Below are 6649 nucleotides of genomic sequence, written 5' to 3' on the forward strand. Positions count from 1 at the left end.
TGCTTCCTCCTAGGCTGGGAGATCAGCACTTTCTCCTGGCATCAGCACTGTCTCACAGGATTAGAAATAAAATGGAGAACAATAAGATGGAGAAAACACCTCGATATATTTTTTCAAAAGGGCCAGATAGGATAAAGGTTCTCTTCTTGATTCATGTTCTATCTGGCAGCACCATGGGCCAGGAGCATCTCCAGAGTGGGAGGGGGATTCCCTCCCGGGGAATTGCTGCAGGCTGCTCCCGTGCCTGCCGGAGGCCCCGGCCAGCTGCCGGCCGTGTTCCGCTGGGTCGAACCTGCCGGAGAGGCTCGGGCTGAGGTCATGTGCCGGGATGTTCCCGGGCTGCGCGGCCCCGGGCGGCTCCCGCCGGTTCTGCGGGACTCGCTCCGCTCGCGGCCGGGATCCCGCGGGAAGCGCCCCGCCGCAGGGCCGGCCTGTGTTTCTGTCTGCCCTCCTGACAGTCTGCTGGTGGGGCAGAGTGGGGGAGCAGCGCAGGGAGAGTGAGAGGCTTGCTTCTGGGAAAGCAGGAGGAAGTAATGGATGTGTTTGTGCTCTGGAGTGGCCGGGACAGGTTGGTTCGGTACCAGGGAAAACAGCACGTACAGGTTCTCCCGCAGGTGCGCTGCCTCCTGCTCCTGCCTGCACTCTGTCTATTCCAGGGAGTTCCAGGACAGCTTCCCCCCGTGGTCCTTGTTTCCCTTGCCCCCTGAGAGCGGGATAAAGTGAACAGGATGGGGTCACTTTCATCTTCAAAACAGCGATCCTGAGTTTTGACTGACTATCAGAAAGGTGCTACTTTATGATCTTCATGACAGAGTTGACTTTTTAAGAACTTGGCTTTTTTCATTGTATCCTGTAAAGAGCAGTTAGTTCTTCCATGGTGTCATTTTACCTGCAGGGTTCGTTTCTGGATTTCTTACTGCCCTTCCTCGTGGCCTAAGATGTACGTTGGGGTTTGTCATAATGCATATTTTACTCCATGTAAGTTTTGCCCATCGACCTCTGTTATCTTAGACATTAATTTAACAGTGGGATATTAAAAAAATTTTCTCATCACTTCTAGTTCCTTCAATTAACTCCAAGATTTAATGAATTTCACTCATGTTCCTATGGAGTTTTGTTGGAAGGCTTGTGAAAAGAGCTAAAAAAAGCAAAATAGGCAATATTGTGTAGAGTGAAGCTCACCAGAATTTACTAGCTGTGTCAGGTGAGAGCATCACTTGCTCGATTTAAATGTGACGAATATCAACCTCCTCTTTGGTTTCCAAACTATGCTTCGTTGGAGTATACAGGTACAGAGGGGGGGTTTTGAAGCAAATATTGTAAGGCTGAGGTTCATAATGTATTCCAGTACACAATGCTTCATCTTATCTGTTTTTATTTTTTACCATTATTTTCCACTTTAGGAAGCAATAGGAGGAGAGCTTTAGAGCTGTACTTGAACACAGATGGTATGATGGCGCAGCATTTGCTGCAACTTGTTTCAAGTTATGTTACAGAGTTCATTTTTAACATAAGCTAAAACCCCTTATTTTGTAGAAAAGTCTCATTGAAATGGCAACCACCCAAATATAGAGTATACGTTTTCAGAGGTACGTGAATATTTTCTGGTAACATGATGAAAAATTAACTGATACAGGAAAAATTATAATCCTTAAAAGTGCATAAAGAACCCAGAGTGGAGCCTGCATTAGATGAAGCACAAGTGTGTATTGCTTTTTGATATTTCCAGGAAATACAGGGGAACCCCGTGTGAAGTAGGCTGCAATGCTGTAGGCAGCATTAATAGTTTTGTGGAAGGAAAACATCAGGCTTTCCATTCTGTCCTTTCCATTATTTTTGGTTTTGGAGTGAACAGAACATTGCAACACCCTAATTGCCCCTAACCACAGTTTTTGTTTACTAACAGCCCCATGCATCAATAGACGCTGCACTCTTTCCCCTTCAAGTGGGCTATTTTACCCAAACACCATTTCCTCTCCTCTGGATTTCGTGAATGCTGCCATTTGAAACAGATCCAAGGAATTAGAGATTACTCACCTTTGCATATGCTGCGTCTTAAACAGATACTCACCTGCTGTCTTCTAGTCTTACATTTCCTGCACTTTTCCCCCATTGTGGAATGTTCTATTTTGTCTTGCTTATTGCAGCTTTGACCAAGGAACTCGGTCTCTTTAAAACCTAGGCTTTAAGCAGCTTTCCTGTTCTTCAGATGCATTTTCTCTGTTGGTTTCCTCACAGCTTTTTGTTCGATGACTTGCACTTTCACTATCTCAGACTGTCAGGCGGCAGCCAGCAGCAAAAACTCATTTGTAGAGCTAGAAACATTTGCATATGAAAGTACATATATGCATGTTTATTTACACTCATTCTTACTTTACTTTCTTACATGAGAAGAAGAAATGGAGGGATGGGGAGGGGAGAAAATTACTCCAGATATCTTTTATTTCCGCTCTAAAACAGCTTTGAGTTCTTCTTCCCTCCCATCCTTTTTCCACAAGTGCTTGGTTATTCTTTCTTGGGCTTAAATGTAATTAATTAAATGCAGACCAATACAAGGTAGGGTTATCCCCATACTAGAAGAGGATGGCAGGATTTTCGGGGGTTGCCCTCACCTAGAGCAGGAACAACAACCCAGGAAATCCATAGGAATAGCTCTTACCAGTGGGTGAATGCTGTCAGGACTGGAAGGCTCAGTGGTGGTGACACTTGGTGCTAGCCAGGCTGCTGCTAGAATATGGAGATGTTCTGAAGTACTGTTGGTTGGTCTTTGTGTTGGGTTTTATTTTTTGGGGGTTTTGTTTGTTTGTTTGTCTTTGTTTTTTTTCCTGGGAACAGGAAAATGAGGAAAGGCAGCCTAGCAAAGGGCATTTCCCCAGAGACCAGGAGATGATTCTGCAAATTTACAGCCTGCAGAGGGAAGAAAAGAAGAGCTGGCAACTTTATTGTGTGCTCTCCTACTGTTAAGAGCTACATTTCCAAAAGCTGCTTGCTTAAAATCCTGACTGTTGTGATTTTGTTACATACCTTTCTGTGCTGATTCTCAGGCTACATGATCATATGCATATGGGTGTATTTTTATGCAGCCTTTGTGTGCTTCTGTAGGGTTTTGAATTTCCTTCCCCCCACTTAGCAAAAGTAAGATCCTTTGATTATCACAACCTTTCTGGAATAAAACATTTATCGACATTTTTAGGAATATATTGTACCTATCTTTATTTCTTTCCTTGGCTTGTGATTTGCAAGCCAAACTTAAAGCTTTGCACAAGGGAATGAGATCTTTTGTTCACCTCTTTTGTGGTCTGATTGTTCTTTCGGAACAACAGATACCCTTCCTCCTGAAGACACTCTTGTATGTTGACCCACCTGAAAGGCTTTAGTGAAGGATGCATGCATTTAGAGTATTCTTTTCTTTTTTGTTCCCTCCCCCATCCCCCGTGTTCTAAAATGAGTCAGATTCTGACTCTCTGTCTGGTGCCAGTGATAAAACATGAATTGTGGATAATGCTACTGTTTTCCATCACTGAGTGGAGAGTAGTTGGAGCTGCTAGATCTAACAAGGCCTTTCTCTCTGCCTCATCAAACAATCTGTGATCTCCTCATCTGTCTGTTTGTAGTCTAGTTTTTTATAAAATTTACAAATTTAGCCAAAGAATTAACCTGTCAGTGAGTCCTGCGTAAGTAATCCTTTACCTTGGATTTAAATCCTCAAATGAATTTGTATATGGATGGATTTAGGTATATATATGAGTTAGTACACAGTTGGAAGTGTCCCTACAGGTAATCTTCCAATTCACCTGTCAGTACAATGCAAAGATACTTTCCACCAAAATAATTTCAAAATGTTTGGAAACATCTTGTCAACAGTTACAAGTATCCAAGGAGGACAGGATACCCGACAAATAAATGGCATAGAAATGATGAATTGTAGGTTACCACATTCCCTGATTCTGAAAAAAAAAAGTAATGTAAAATGGCAACTGCCTTCACAGAAGCTGTCACCAAGTGATGAAGATAAATCAGCACTGCTCTTTGCTTCCTACTGACCTTTCTGAGAAAGGAAGCTAGATGCTGGTCTGCCTTGTTTAGAGAAAGCTCCTGAAACTTATGAAAAACTGTAAGTTTGCAGAGAGGTCACTAAGAACTGAATTGACTCTAAAGAACTTTATTTCTGACCCTCGGTGTATGAGAGGGGGGGAAGCATCAGGAATTGGCTGCATTTACAGGGCTGCAATGATTTTCAACAATCCATTAACTGAAAGGAGCGTTTGAGAGGTCTGGGTGGTGAGGCTGTCACATACATATTTGCATGTTTGTATAGGTCCTGAATCTCATTTATTTCCTTTCACTGTGGTGTTCAAGTACATTTGTGACACTGTAAAAGTGTGCAAATTCTTGAGTTGTTGAGATCTCTTTCGGAAAAGGCATCATGCCTTTGCTTTGGGTGTATCTGTTTTCTCAGGGAAAATCCAGTTTGTTTCTGTACCTGCACTGATCTTACAATATTAGATATGAACTCAAAAGTTGCCTGTAAGAACAATGTTCATCACTCATGAGTAAGGTTGATTAATCAGACTATTTTGAGATGCAGCTAGGGAGCAACTGTTTTAGGGATGCTGCCGCAGTCCTCAGAACTTTGAAGAAACCAAATGAAATACCCTCACCATCAGCAACAAGGTGGAGATTTAATATGAATGTTTGAAAATACTTGGCTAGACAGAGGCCTGCAAGTAGAATATACATAGTTTATACATTATGTTTTTATTATATTCTCATTCCTATCTGATTGCCTAATGCTGAGCTATTTGCATGTCTTCCAAAGGTACAGAGCCCTATTTCCTTCACCATTTCTCCCTGCAGGAATCAAGAGGGATGGTGCAGAATGAGCACACTGTGCCCTGGGATGTGTGAAGGTGGCTGTGCACCTGCTCCTCTGGGAGCACTGACTGCACCTCAGTCCTCTGAGTGAACTTAGCATGGCATAGATAAATTAACTGTGCCTCAGTTATATCCCAGTCCTTCACAAAGGGCTGAATTACTGGATCCAGAGTAATCCTGTTCATTTGTAGATGAATACAGTTTCTTTACTCTTTGCAAACAATAGCCATTGGGATTTGGGAACTCAGAACTCTTTATGTATTCATTTCCACTATGAGTGACCAGGATAACACTTAAAAAGTGTTGCCAGAAGAGACAGGATCTCTTGAAGCAAACTTGAGACTAACATCATCCTATTATACCTACTTTGATTTATTTTTGGACTTATTTTTTATTTATTTGTTCTTACTAGCTCATGTTATTTTAATGTTGATTGTCAAGAGAAAGGCTCCATAATGTCTTGGTTCAAATCAATTGTGCCACTTAATTTCAGAGCTTCTTATCTTGCATGCATTTATCCTGAGTTTGTCTCTTATTTTTTAAATATAAATTATTTATTTTCTTTGCATTCTTTAGGAATAGAACATAGTTGTTGGAGATGAAGAGACCAGAAAAAAAAAAGCTAAGGTGCCAGTCTCACAGGGTATGTTCTGAGAATTTGTGAAGGACCTAAGAAATGAAACAGCATAGCTCCTATAGGATACACAGCAACTTCTAAACTCTCACTTTAAACGTTTGCCATTAAAAGGATCAATGGGTAACATATTGAACCTCTATGTCTACAAGGTAATCCAAGGAATTATTAATACAGTGAATTGTTTATCAGATAATAATTTGAAGTTAAAAATAAAATGAGCCAGCACTTCAAAAGGCCATTTTATGAGGTGGTCCTTTTTCATTTCTACAGTGAAATAGTCTCATTAATCACTTACTGGTATCTGAATAGTTCAACAGAGCTGTGGATGGAGGTGAATTTACTAATATATTTTACTGAGACTTCCACAAGCCCTTGGCAAAATCATCACAACAGGCTACTAAAGAAATTCAAAATGTAGTTTTACAAGGAAAACTTAGGCTCCTAAATACATACTAAAGTAACTTTTTCAAGTTAAAGGCATTAATAGCACTTCTAATCTTGAAGCTTTGCTTAATGCAGTGGGAATTTGCATTTTCTACTGGTAAAATCGCTCAGTTTCCTTGTTTTTGCTGCCGAGCATGTGCAAAACCATCTTGACAGCTCCAGGCTGCTAAGCCCCAAAGAAATACATAAAATAAGCATTTTCTTGCAAGTTTCCTCACAACTGCCTGTCAGCTTCAGTTTTGCATCCCAGCAACCAATTTCAACTCACTTTATTTTACACTGACTACATTTATCAGAATTTATTTTATATCCTTGATAGGATATTGAAGGAAGATCTCAGGGCCACATACTGCTGCTAAAATGTTAGACAACATTTAGCACGAACAGGATCAGAAATTAAAACCTGACGTTTTTTACCCTGGTTGCCTTTGAAGCTCAGTTTGTGAGATTGTGTTGTTTATCTCTCTGTACATTCAGGAATTCCCCTGAAAAACTTTGGGACTTGGGTTTCAAGCAAATTTGAAAGATGAGCTGAAATCTCAAGATGAATAAGGTCTGTGAAGAAGTGCAGCTGTACGGAGGACAAAGCACGTAAAGAAATGCTTGTGCCGAGGAGGAGGCAGGTGGGTGCAGCCCTCACACAGTGGTTGAGCTGCCAGCCTCATGGAGTGGGCTCAGAGATTTTTGATTGAG

The 6649-nt window shown here is 41.3% G+C and overlaps 1 long non-coding RNA gene across 1 annotated transcript; it reads right to left on the reverse strand.

The window, feature by feature from the left end:
- Positions 1-87: 87 nt before the first annotated feature.
- On the reverse strand, positions 88-4678 carry LOC136370715 (uncharacterized). Its single transcript, XR_010745230.1, has 2 exons — positions 2072-4678; positions 88-703 (listed from the first exon to the last, which is right to left on the reverse strand). It is a non-coding gene; the product is annotated as an uncharacterized lncRNA (long non-coding RNA).
- Between the last annotated feature and the right edge of the window lie 1971 nt (positions 4679-6649).

This window comes from Sylvia atricapilla, chromosome 1, assembly GCF_009819655.1.
Source record: "Sylvia atricapilla isolate bSylAtr1 chromosome 1, bSylAtr1.pri, whole genome shotgun sequence".
Classification (NCBI taxonomy): domain Eukaryota; kingdom Metazoa; phylum Chordata; class Aves; order Passeriformes; family Sylviidae; genus Sylvia; species Sylvia atricapilla.